The following is a 12,457-nucleotide window of genomic DNA, read 5'->3' as shown; positions in this document are numbered from 1 at the left end:
CAGTGCCGTCAGTTGGGGGAGAAACGGCAGCATGCACGGCTCCTCGTTAGTATAGTGGACAGTATCTCCACCTGTCACGCGGAAGACCGGGGTTCGATTCCCCGACGGGGAGAGCTGGTTCTTTTCGTCTTCCGAATGATCCATCCAAAATGTTTGGTTGGAGTCGCAGGTCACAGAAGGAGTTCTGCTTCGACGTCAGCCCGAGCCAAAGGACATGCGTTGGCCGGGAATCGAACCCGGGTCAACTGCTTGGAAGGCAGCTATGCTCACCACTATACCACCAACGCAGGCGGAAGTCAGTAGCTTTATTGACGCACTGTGTTCCTAATAAATGTTGTTCAGTTGCATTGACACAATACTTTTTGTTTAAAGCGCAATTAAAAAAAAAAAAAAAAAAAAAAAGAGTCCAAACAATGACCCCTGCTACCGGTAGTGTTGCAAGTGTTATGCGACTTCAGCTAATGATGGGTCCATCCGAAATTATTCCATCCAAAAGTTTTGGGTGGAGGCACAGGTCACAGAGGGAGTTCTGCTTCGACGTCAGCCCGAGCCAAAGGACATGCGCACTGCTCTCTCCAACTGCTTGGAAGGCAGCTATGCTCACCACTATACCACCAACGCAGTCAGCAGTCAGCAACTTGCGCCGTCACTAAGAAGGCTCGAAGTGCACGAGTCGCCGATAGGGCTAGAGGAGCAGATGAGATCTTTGTTTGGACCCGTCACTAAAGAGAGCCTTCAAGAATTTGCATCCCGTCACGTACAAGAAAGCGCTGCCTTCCCATCCGGCTAAATAAACACGAAGTGGTCAAACGCAGAGAGTGCCTATAATAACCAAAAGCCCAATCAAGGCAATCTCTTTCTCATGCCTCTATCTGAAAAGTTGGATAAAATCTTATATGAAAAAAAAAGTCTTTTAAAGAAATCCCTTATTCCGAGGTCACCGTAGCCACCAGATCCAGTCTGTATCCGCTTCAGTCACCCGGATCCAGTCCGTATCCAGAGAAGATGGTGGATCAACACCTAGAAAGGACCTCTATGGCCCAGAAACACAGCGGAGACCGTGACAACTAGATGAGCCGCAGATACAAATCCCTTGTAAAGACCACCTGGACAAGACCACAGGAAACAGATGATTCTTCTGCACAGTCTGACATTCCTGCAGCCTGGAGCTGATCTACTGGTTTCGTCTGACAAGGGGAGAACTGTCTCCCCGACTGAGCCTGGTTTCTCACCGGGTTTTTTCTCCATCCTTTCACCGATCGAGTTTTGGTTTCTTGCCTCTGTCGCTTCTGGCAGGCGGAGCTGGGGACACTTCATGTACAGCGATATCGTTGACTTGATTGCAAATTATTGCACAGATACTATTTAAACTGAACTTAGCTGAATGATGTCATCAAAGAGTTCAATAACGAAATGCCTTTAACTGTCATTTTGCTTTTTGACGCACTGTGTTCCTAATTAATGTTGTTCAGTTGCATTGACGCAATACTTTTTGTTTAAAGCGCAATTTAAAAAAAAAAAAAAAAAAAAGAGTCCAAACAATGACCCCTGCTACGGGTAGTGTTCCAAGTGTTATGCGACTTCAGCTAATGATGGGTCCATCAGAAATTTTACGGTGCTAGGGCTGGGTCTGCGTCAGAAGAAGCCATGCATTGTTTAGTTATGTCAGTGCAGTGCCGTCAGTTGGGGGAGAAACGGCAGCATGCACGGCTCCTCGTTAGTATAGTGGACAGTATCTCCACCTGTCACGCGGAAGACCGGGGTTCGATTCCCCGACGGGGAGAGCTGGTTCTTTTCGTCTTCCGAATGATCCATCCAAAATGTTTGGTTGGAGTCGCAGGTCACAGAAGGAGTTCTGCTTCGACGTCAGCCCGAGCCAAAGGACATGCGTTGGCCGGGAATCGAACCCGGGTCAACTGCTTGGAAGGCAGCTATGCTCACCACTATACCACCAACGCAGGCGGAAGTCAGTAGCTTTATTGACGCACTGTGTTCCTAATAAATGTTGTTCAGTTGCATTGACACAATACTTTTTGTTTAAAGCGCAATTAAAAAAAAAAAAAAAAAAAAAAAGAGTCCAAACAATGACCCCTGCTACCGGTAGTGTTGCAAGTGTTATGCGACTTCAGCTAATGATGGGTCCATCCGAAATTATTCCATCCAAAAGTTTTGGGTGGAGGCACAGGTCACAGAGGGAGTTCTGCTTCGACGTCAGCCCGAGCCAAAGGACATGCGCACTGCTCTCTCCAACTGCTTGGAAGGCAGCTATGCTCACCACTATACCACCAACGCAGTCAGCAGTCAGCAACTTGCGCCGTCACTAAGAAGGCTCGAAGTGCACGAGTCGCCGATAGGGCTAGAGGAGCAGATGAGATCTTTGTTTGGACCCGTCACTAAAGAGAGCCTTCAAGAATTTGCATCCCGTCACGTACAAGAAAGCGCTGCCTTCCCATCCGGCTAAATAAACACGAAGTGGTCAAACGCAGAGAGTGCCTATAATAACCAAAAGCCCAATCAAGGCAATCTCTTTCTCATGCCTCTATCTGAAAAGTTGGATAAAATCTTATATGAAAAAAAAAGTCTTTTAAAGAAATCCCTTATTCCGAGGTCACCGTAGCCACCAGATCCAGTCTGTATCCGCTTCAGTCACCCGGATCCAGTCCGTATCCAGAGAAGATGGTGGATCAACACCTAGAAAGGACCTCTATGGCCCAGAAACACAGCGGAGACCGTGACAACTAGATGAGCCGCAGATACAAATCCCTTGTAAAGACCACCTGGACAAGACCACAGGAAACAGATGATTCTTCTGCACAGTCTGACATTCCTGCAGCCTGGAGCTGATCTACTGGTTTCGTCTGACAAGGGGAGAACTGTCTCCCCGACTGAGCCTGGTTTCTCACCGGGTTTTTTCTCCATCCTTTCACCGATCGAGTTTTGGTTTCTTGCCTCTGTCGCTTCTGGCAGGCGGAGCTGGGGACACTTCATGTACAGCGATATCGTTGACTTGATTGCAAATTATTGCACAGATACTATTTAAACTGAACTTAGCTGAATGATGTCATCAAAGAGTTCAATAACGAAATGCCTTTAACTGTCATTTTGCTTTTTGACGCACTGTGTTCCTAATTAATGTTGTTCAGTTGCATTGACGCAATACTTTTTGTTTAAAGCGCAATTTAAAAAAAAAAAAAAAAAAAAAGAGTCCAAACAATGACCCCTCTACGGGTAGTGTTCCAAGTGTTATGCGACTTCAGCTAATGATGGGTCCATCAGAAATTTTACGGTGCTAGGGCTGGGTCTGCGTCAGAAGAAGCCATGCATTGTTTAGTTATGTCAGTGCAGTGCCGTCAGTTGGGGGAGAAACGGCAGCATGCACGGCTCCTCGTTAGTATAGTGGACAGTATCTCCGCCTGTCACGCGGAAGACCGGGGTTCGATTCCCCGACGGGGAGAGCTGGTTCTTTTCGTCTTCCGAATGATCCATCCAAAATGTTTGGTTGGAGTCGCAGGTCACAGAAGGAGTTCTGCTTCGACGTCAGCCCGAGCCAAAGGACATGCGTTGGCCGGGAATCGAACCCGGGTCAACTGCTTGGAAGGCAGCTATGCTCACCACTATACCACCAACGCAGGCGGAAGTCAGTAGCTTTATTGACGCACTGTGTTCCTAATAAATGTTGTTCAGTTGCATTGACACAATACTTTTTGTTTAAAGCGCAATTAAAAAAAAAAAAAAAAAAAAAAAAGAGTCCAAACAATGACCCCTGCTACCGGTAGTGTTGCAAGTGTTATGCGACTTCAGCTAATGATGGGTCCATCCGAAATTATTCCATCCAAAAGTTTTGGGTGGAGGCACAGGTCACAGAGGGAGTTCTGCTTCGACGTCAGCCCGAGCCAAAGGACATGCGCACTGCTCTCTCCAACTGCTTGGAAGGCAGCTATGCTCACCACTATACCACCAACGCAGTCAGCAGTCAGCAACTTGCGCCGTCACTAAGAAGGCTCGAAGTGCACGAGTCGCCGATAGGGCTAGAGGAGCAGATGAGATCTTTGTTTGGACCCGTCACTAAAGAGAGCCTTCAAGAATTTGCATCCCGTCACGTACAAGAAAGCGCTGCCTTCCCATCCGGCTAAATAAACACGAAGTGGTCAAACGCAGAGAGTGCCTATAATAACCAAAAGCCCAATCAAGGCAATCTCTTTCTCATGCCTCTATCTGAAAAGTTGGATAAAATCTTATATGAAAAAAAAAGTCTTTTAAAGAAATCCCTTATTCCGAGGTCACCGTAGCCACCAGATCCAGTCTGTATCCGCTTCAGTCACCCGGATCCAGTCCGTATCCAGAGAAGATGGTGGATCAACACCTAGAAAGGACCTCTATGGCCCAGAAACACAGCGGAGACCGTGACAACTAGATGAGCCGCAGATACAAATCCCTTGTAAAGACCACCTGGACAAGACCACAGGAAACAGATGATTCTTCTGCACAGTCTGACATTCCTGCAGCCTGGAGCTGATCTACTGGTTTCGTCTGACAAGGGGAGAACTGTCTCCCCGACTGAGCCTGGTTTCTCACCGGGTTTTTTCTCCATCCTTTCACCGATCGAGTTTTGGTTTCTTGCCTCTGTCGCTTCTGGCAGGCGGAGCTGGGGACACTTCATGTACAGCGATATCGTTGACTTGATTGCAAATTATTGCACAGATACTATTTAAACTGAACTTAGCTGAATGATGTCATCAAAGAGTTCAATAACGAAATGCCTTTAACTGTCATTTTGCTTTTTGACGCACTGTGTTCCTAATTAATGTTGTTCAGTTGCATTGACGCAATACTTTTTGTTTAAAGCGCAATTTAAAAAAAAAAAAAAAAAAAAAGAGTCCAAACAATGACCCCTCTACGGGTAGTGTTCCAAGTGTTATGCGACTTCAGCTAATGATGGGTCCATCAGAAATTTTACGGTGCTAGGGCTGGGTCTGCGTCAGAAGAAGCCATGCATTGTTTAGTTATGTCAGTGCAGTGCCGTCAGTTGGGGGAGAAACGGCAGCATGCACGGCTCCTCGTTAGTATAGTGGACAGTATCTCCGCCTGTCACGCGGAAGACCGGGGTTCGATTCCCCGACGGGGAGAGCTGGTTCTTTTCGTCTTCCGAATGATCCATCCAAAATGTTTGGTTGGAGTCGCAGGTCACAGAAGGAGTTCTGCTTCGACGTCAGCCCGAGCCAAAGGACATGCGTTGGCCGGGAATCGAACCCGGGTCAACTGCTTGGAAGGCAGCTATGCTCACCACTATACCACCAACGCAGGCGGAAGTCAGTAGCTTTATTGACGCACTGTGTTCCTAATAAATGTTGTTCAGTTGCATTGACACAATACTTTTTGTTTAAAGCGCAATTAAAAAAAAAAAAAAAAAAAAAAAAGAGTCCAAACAATGACCCCTGCTACCGGTAGTGTTGCAAGTGTTATGCGACTTCAGCTAATGATGGGTCCATCCGAAATTATTCCATCCAAAAGTTTTGGGTGGAGGCACAGGTCACAGAGGGAGTTCTGCTTCGACGTCAGCCCGAGCCAAAGGACATGCGCACTGCTCTCTCCAACTGCTTGGAAGGCAGCTATGCTCACCACTATACCACCAACGCAGTCAGCAGTCAGCAACTTGCGCCGTCACTAAGAAGGCTCGAAGTGCACGAGTCGCCGATAGGGCTAGAGGAGCAGATGAGATCTTTGTTTGGACCCGTCACTAAAGAGAGCCTTCAAGAATTTGCATCCCGTCACGTACAAGAAAGCGCTGCCTTCCCATCCGGCTAAATAAACACGAAGTGGTCAAACGCAGAGAGTGCCTATAATAACCAAAAGCCCAATCAAGGCAATCTCTTTCTCATGCCTCTATCTGAAAAGTTGGATAAAATCTTATATGAAAAAAAAAGTCTTTTAAAGAAATCCCTTATTCCGAGGTCACCGTAGCCACCAGATCCAGTCTGTATCCGCTTCAGTCACCCGGATCCAGTCCGTATCCAGAGAAGATGGTGGATCAACACCTAGAAAGGACCTCTATGGCCCAGAAACACAGCGGAGACCGTGACAACTAGATGAGCCGCAGATACAAATCCCTTGTAAAGACCACCTGGACAAGACCACAGGAAACAGATGATTCTTCTGCACAGTCTGACATTCCTGCAGCCTGGAGCTGATCTACTGGTTTCGTCTGACAAGGGGAGAACTGTCTCCCCGACTGAGCCTGGTTTCTCACCGGGTTTTTTCTCCATCCTTTCACCGATCGAGTTTTGGTTTCTTGCCTCTGTCGCTTCTGGCAGGCGGAGCTGGGGACACTTCATGTACAGCGATATCGTTGACTTGATTGCAAATTATTGCACAGATACTATTTAAACTGAACTTAGCTGAATGATGTCATCAAAGAGTTCAATAACGAAATGCCTTTAACTGTCATTTTGCTTTTTGACGCACTGTGTTCCTAATTAATGTTGTTCAGTTGCATTGACGCAATACTTTTTGTTTAAAGCGCAATTTAAAAAAAAAAAAAAAAAAAAAGAGTCCAAACAATGACCCCTCTACGGGTAGTGTTCCAAGTGTTATGCGACTTCAGCTAATGATGGGTCCATCAGAAATTTTACGGTGCTAGGGCTGGGTCTGCGTCAGAAGAAGCCATGCATTGTTTAGTTATGTCAGTGCAGTGCCGTCAGTTGGGGGAGAAACGGCAGCATGCACGGCTCCTCGTTAGTATAGTGGACAGTATCTCCGCCTGTCACGCGGAAGACCGGGGTTCGATTCCCCGACGGGGAGAGCTGGTTCTTTTCGTCTTCCGAATGATCCATCCAAAATGTTTGGTTGGAGTCGCAGGTCACAGAAGGAGTTCTGCTTCGACGTCAGCCCGAGCCAAAGGACATGCGTTGGCCGGGAATCGAACCCGGGTCAACTGCTTGGAAGGCAGCTATGCTCACCACTATACCACCAACGCAGGCGGAAGTCAGTAGCTTTATTGACGCACTGTGTTCCTAATAAATGTTGTTCAGTTGCATTGACACAATACTTTTTGTTTAAAGCGCAATTAAAAAAAAAAAAAAAAAAAAAAAAGAGTCCAAACAATGACCCCTGCTACCGGTAGTGTTGCAAGTGTTATGCGACTTCAGCTAATGATGGGTCCATCCGAAATTATTCCATCCAAAAGTTTTGGGTGGAGGCACAGGTCACAGAGGGAGTTCTGCTTCGACGTCAGCCCGAGCCAAAGGATATGCGTTGGCCGGGAATCGAATCCGGGTCAACTGCTTGGAAGGCAGCTATGCTCACCACTATACCACCAACGCAGTCAGCAGTCAGCAACTTGCGCCGTCACTAAGAAGGCTCGAAGTGCACGAGTCGCCGATAGGGCTAGAGGAGCAGATGAGATCTTTGTTTGGACCCGTCACTAAAGAGAGCCTTCAAGAATTTGCATCCCGTCACGTACAAGAAAGCGCTGCCTTCCCATCCGGCTAAATAAACACGAAGTGGTCAAACGCAGAGAGTGCCTATTCAGACGATGACCAGTGGCAAGCCCTCTCGCAGCATGCTGCCTGACGGTCAAACTGATTCTGCTCTTGACATTTCGATGTAGCTCTGCTGTGAGCAGAGCACCCAAAAATACAGGTCACTCGCAAAAGTTCCCCTCCACGGAAATCTTTAGTAAAAGGCGAAAGATTTATGCGACAATGAAGAGAAACTCGAGCTGTGTCTCCAAACCCTCGGGCCTGTGCGCTGCCTCTGTTAAACTACTACGCTCGCCAAGGGTCATCAAGGGTGACAATGCCTGCCCACATGTGTTTAGTCAGCACCCCCCCCCCCCCCCCCACTCCAAAAGGGAGGAGTAAAACTCAAAAAAGTCCTCTCGGTCCACCAATAACCAAAAGCCCAATCAAGGCAATCTCTTTCTCATGCCTCTATCTGAAAAGTTGGATAAAATCTTATATGAAAAAAAAAGTCTTTTAAAGAAATCCCTTATTCCGAGGTCACCGTAGCCACCAGATCCAGTCTGTATCCGCTTCAGTCACCCGGATCCAGTCCGTATCCAGAGAAGATGGTGGATCAACACCTAGAAAGGACCTCTATGGCCCAGAAACACAGCGGAGACCGTGACAACTAGATGAGCCGCAGATACAAATCCCTTGTAAAGACCACCTGGACAAGACCACAGGAAACAGATGATTCTTCTGCACAGTCTGACATTCCTGCAGCCTGGAGCTGATCTACTGGTTTCGTCTGACAAGGGGAGAACTGTCTCCCCGACTGAGCCTGGTTTCTCACCGGGTTTTTTCTCCATCCTTTCACCGATCGAGTTTTGGTTTCTTGCCTCTGTCGCTTCTGGCAGGCGGAGCTGGGGACACTTCATGTACAGCGATATCGTTGACTTGATTGCAAATTATTGCACAGATACTATTTAAACTGAACTTAGCTGAATGATGTCATCAAAGAGTTCAATAACGAAATGCCTTTAACTGTCATTTTGCTTTTTGACGCACTGTGTTCCTAATTAATGTTGTTCAGTTGCATTGACGCAATACTTTTTGTTTAAAGCGCAATTTAAAAAAAAAAAAAAAAAAAAAAAGAGTCCAAACAATGACCCCTGCTACGGGTAGTGTTCCAAGTGTTATGCGACTTCAGCTAATGATGGGTCCATCAGAAATTTTACGGTGCTAGGGCTGGGTCTGCGTCAGAAGAAGCCATGCATTGTTTAGTTATGTCAGTGCAGTGCCGTCAGTTGGGGGAGAAACGGCAGCATGCACGGCTCCTCGTTAGTATAGTGGACAGTATCTCCGCCTGTCACGCGGAAGACCGGGGTTCGATTCCCCGACGGGGAGAGCTGGTTCTTTTCGTCTTCCGAATGATCCATCCAAAATGTTTGGTTGGAGTCGCAGGTCACAGAAGGAGTTCTGCTTCGACGTCAGCCCGAGCCAAAGGACATGCGTTGGCCGGGAATCGAACCCGGGTCAACTGCTTGGAAGGCAGCTATGCTCACCACTATACCACCAACGCAGGCGGAAGTCAGTAGCTTTATTGACGCACTGTGTTCCTAATAAATGTTGTTCAGTTGCATTGACACAATACTTTTTGTTTAAAGCGCAATAAAAAAAAAAAAAAAAAAAAAAAGAGTCCAAACAATGACCCCTGCTACGGGTAGTGTTGCAAGTGTTATGCGACTTCAGCTAATGATGGGTCCATCCGAAATTATTCCATCCAAAATTTTGGGTGGAGGCACAGGTCACAGAGGGAGTTCTGCTTCGACGTCAGCCCGAGCCAAAGGACATGCGCACTGCTCTCTCCAACTGCTTGGAAGGCAGCTATGCTCACCACTATACCACCAACGCAGTCAGCAGTCAGCAACTTGCGCCGTCACTAAGAAGGCTCGAAGTGCACGAGTCGCCGATAGGGCTAGAGGAGCAGATGAGATCTTTGTTTGGACCCGTCACTAAAGAGAGCCTTCAAGAATTTGCATCCCGTCACGTACAAGAAAGCGCTGCCTTCCCATCCGGCTAAATAAACACGAAGTGGTCAAACGCAGAGAGTGCCTATAATAACCAAAAGCCCAATCAAGGCAATCTCTTTCTCATGCCTCTATCTGAAAAGTTGGATAAAATCTTATATGAAAAAAAAAGTCTTTTAAAGAAATCCCTTATTCCGAGGTCACCGTAGCCACCAGATCCAGTCTGTATCCGCTTCAGTCACCCGGATCCAGTCCGTATCCAGAGAAGATGGTGGATCAACACCTAGAAAGGACCTCTATGGCCCAGAAACACAGCGGAGACCGTGACAACTAGATGAGCCGCAGATACAAATCCCTTGTAAAGACCACCTGGACAAGACCACAGGAAACAGATGATTCTTCTGCACAGTCTGACATTCCTGCAGCCTGGAGCTGATCTACTGGTTTCGTCTGACAAGGGGAGAACTGTCTCCCCGACTGAGCCTGGTTTCTCACCGGGTTTTTTCTCCATCCTTTCACCGATCGAGTTTTGGTTTCTTCCCTCTGTCGCTTCTGGCAGGCGGAGCTGGGGACACTTCATGTACAGCGATATCGTTGACTTGATTGCAAATTATTGCACAGATACTATTTAAACTGAACTTAGCTGAATGATGTCATCAAAGAGTTCAATAACGAAATGCCTTTAACTGTCATTTTGCTTTTTGACGCACTGTGTTCCTAATTAATGTTGTTCAGTTGCATTGACGCAATACTTTCTGTTTAAAGCGCAATTTAAAAAAAAAAAAAAAAAAAAAAAAGAGTCCAAACAATGACCCCTGCTACGGGTAGTGTTCCAAGTGTTATGCGACTTCAGCTAATGATGGGTCCATCAGAAATTTTACGGTGCTAGGGCTGGGTCTGCGTCAGAAGAAGCCATGCATTGTTTAGTTATGTCAGTGCAGTGCCGTCAGTTGGGGGAGAAACGGCAGCATGCACGGCTCCTCGTTAGTATAGTGGACAGTATCTCCGCCTGTCACGCGGAAGACCGGGGTTCGATTCCCCGACGGGGAGAGCTGGTTCTTTTCGTCTTCCGAATGATCCATCCAAAATGTTTGGTTGGAGTCGCAGGTCACAGAAGGAGTTCTGCTTCGACGTCAGCCCGAGCCAAAGGACATGCGTTGGCCGGGAATCGAACCCGGGTCAACTGCTTGGAAGGCAGCTATGCTCACCACTATACCACCAACGCAGTCGGAAGTCAGTAGCTTTATTGACGCACTGTGTTCCTAATAAATGTTGTTCAGTTGCATTGACACAATACTTTTTGTTTAAAGCGCAATTAAAAAAAGAAAAAAAAAAAAAAAAGAGTCCAAACAATGACCCCTGCTACCGGTAGTGTTGCAAGTGTTATGCGACTTCAGCTAATGATGGGTCCATCCGAAATTATTCCATCCAAAAGTTTTGGGTGGAGGCACAGGTCACAGAGGGAGTTCTGCTTCGACGTCAGCCCGAGCCAAAGGATATGCATTGGCCGGGAATCGAATCCGGGTCAACTGCTTGGAAGGCAGCTATGCTCACCACTATACCACCAACGCAGTCAGCAGTCAGCAACTTGCGCCGTCACTAAGAAGGCTCGAAGTGCACGAGTCGCCGATAGGGCTAGAGGAGCAGATGAGATCTTTGTTTGGACCCGTCACTAAAGAGAGCCTTCAAGAATTTGCATCCCGTCACGTACAAGAAAGCGCTGCCTTCCCATCCGGCTAAATAAACACGAAGTGGTCAAACGCAGAGAGTGCCTATAATAACCAAAAGCCCAATCAAGGCAATCTCTTTCTCATGCCTCTATCTGAAAAGTTGGATAAAATCTTATATGAAAAAAAAAGTCTTTTAAAGAAATCCCTTATTCCGAGGTCACCGTAGCCACCAGATCCAGTCTGTATCCGCTTCAGTCACCCGGATCCAGTCCGTATCCAGAGAAGATGGTGGATCAACACCTAGAAAGGACCTCTATGGCCCAGAAACACAGCGGAGACCGTGACAACTAGATGAGCCGCAGATACAAATCCCCTGTAAAGACCACCTGGACAAGACCACAGGAAACAGATGATTCTTCTGCACAGTCTGACATTCCTGCAGCCTGGAGCTGATCTACCTGTTTCGTCTGACAATGGGAGAACTGTCTCCCCGACTGAGCCTGGTTTCTCACCGGGTTTTTTCTCCATCCTTTCACCGATCGAGTTTTGGTTTCTTGCCTCTGTCGCTTCTGGCAGGCGGAGCTGGGGACACTTCATGTACAGCGATATCGTTGACTTGATTGCAAATTATTGCACAGATACTATTTAAACTGAACTTAGCTGAATGATGTCATCAAAGAGTTCAATAACGAAATGCCTTTAACTGTCATTTTGCTTTTTGACGCACTGTGTTCCTAATAAATGTTGTTCAGTTGCATTGACACAATACTTTTTGTTTAAAGCGCAATTAAAAAAAAAAAAAAGAGTCCAAACAATGACCCCTGCTACGGGTAGTGTTGCAAGTGTTATGCGACTTCAGCTAATGATGGGTCCATCCGAAATTATTCCATCCAAAAGTTTTGGGTGGAGGCACAGGTCACAGAGGGAGTTCTGCTTCGACGTCAGCCCGAGCCAAAGGACATGCGTTGGCCGGGTATTGAATCCGGGTCAACTGCTTGGAAGGCAGCTATGCTCACCACTATACCACCAACGCAGTCATCAGTCAGCAACTTGCGCCGTCACTAAGAAGGCTCGAAGTGCACGAGTCGCCGATAGGGCTAGAGGAGCAGATGAGATCTTTGTTTGGACCCGTCACTAAAGAGAGCCTTCAAGAATTTGCATCCCGTCACGTACCAAAAAGCGCTGCCTTCCCATCCGGCTAAATAAACACGAAGTGGTCAAATGCAGAGAGTGCCTATTCAGACGATGACCAGTGGCAAGCCCTTTCGCAGCATGCTGCCGGACGGTCAAACTGATTCTGCTCTTGACATTTCGATGT

General features: G+C 47.2%; 1 non-coding gene across 1 annotated transcript; it reads right to left on the bottom strand.

Annotated features, from left to right (window-relative positions):
* Nucleotides 1-7,604: 7,604 nt before the first annotated feature.
* LOC127980852 (U5 spliceosomal RNA) lies at nucleotides 7,605-7,719 on the bottom strand. The gene has a single exon (XR_008159854.1). It is a non-coding gene; the product is annotated as a U5 spliceosomal RNA (small nuclear RNA).
* Nucleotides 7,720-12,457: the final 4,738 nt, after the last annotated feature.

The sequence above is a fragment of the Carassius gibelio genome, chromosome B19 (genome assembly GCF_023724105.1).
Source record: "Carassius gibelio isolate Cgi1373 ecotype wild population from Czech Republic chromosome B19, carGib1.2-hapl.c, whole genome shotgun sequence".
NCBI lineage: Eukaryota > Metazoa > Chordata > Actinopteri > Cypriniformes > Cyprinidae > Carassius > Carassius gibelio.
Note: the sequence above shows the minus strand (reverse complement) of the source record. Positions and strands in the feature narration are given on the sequence as shown.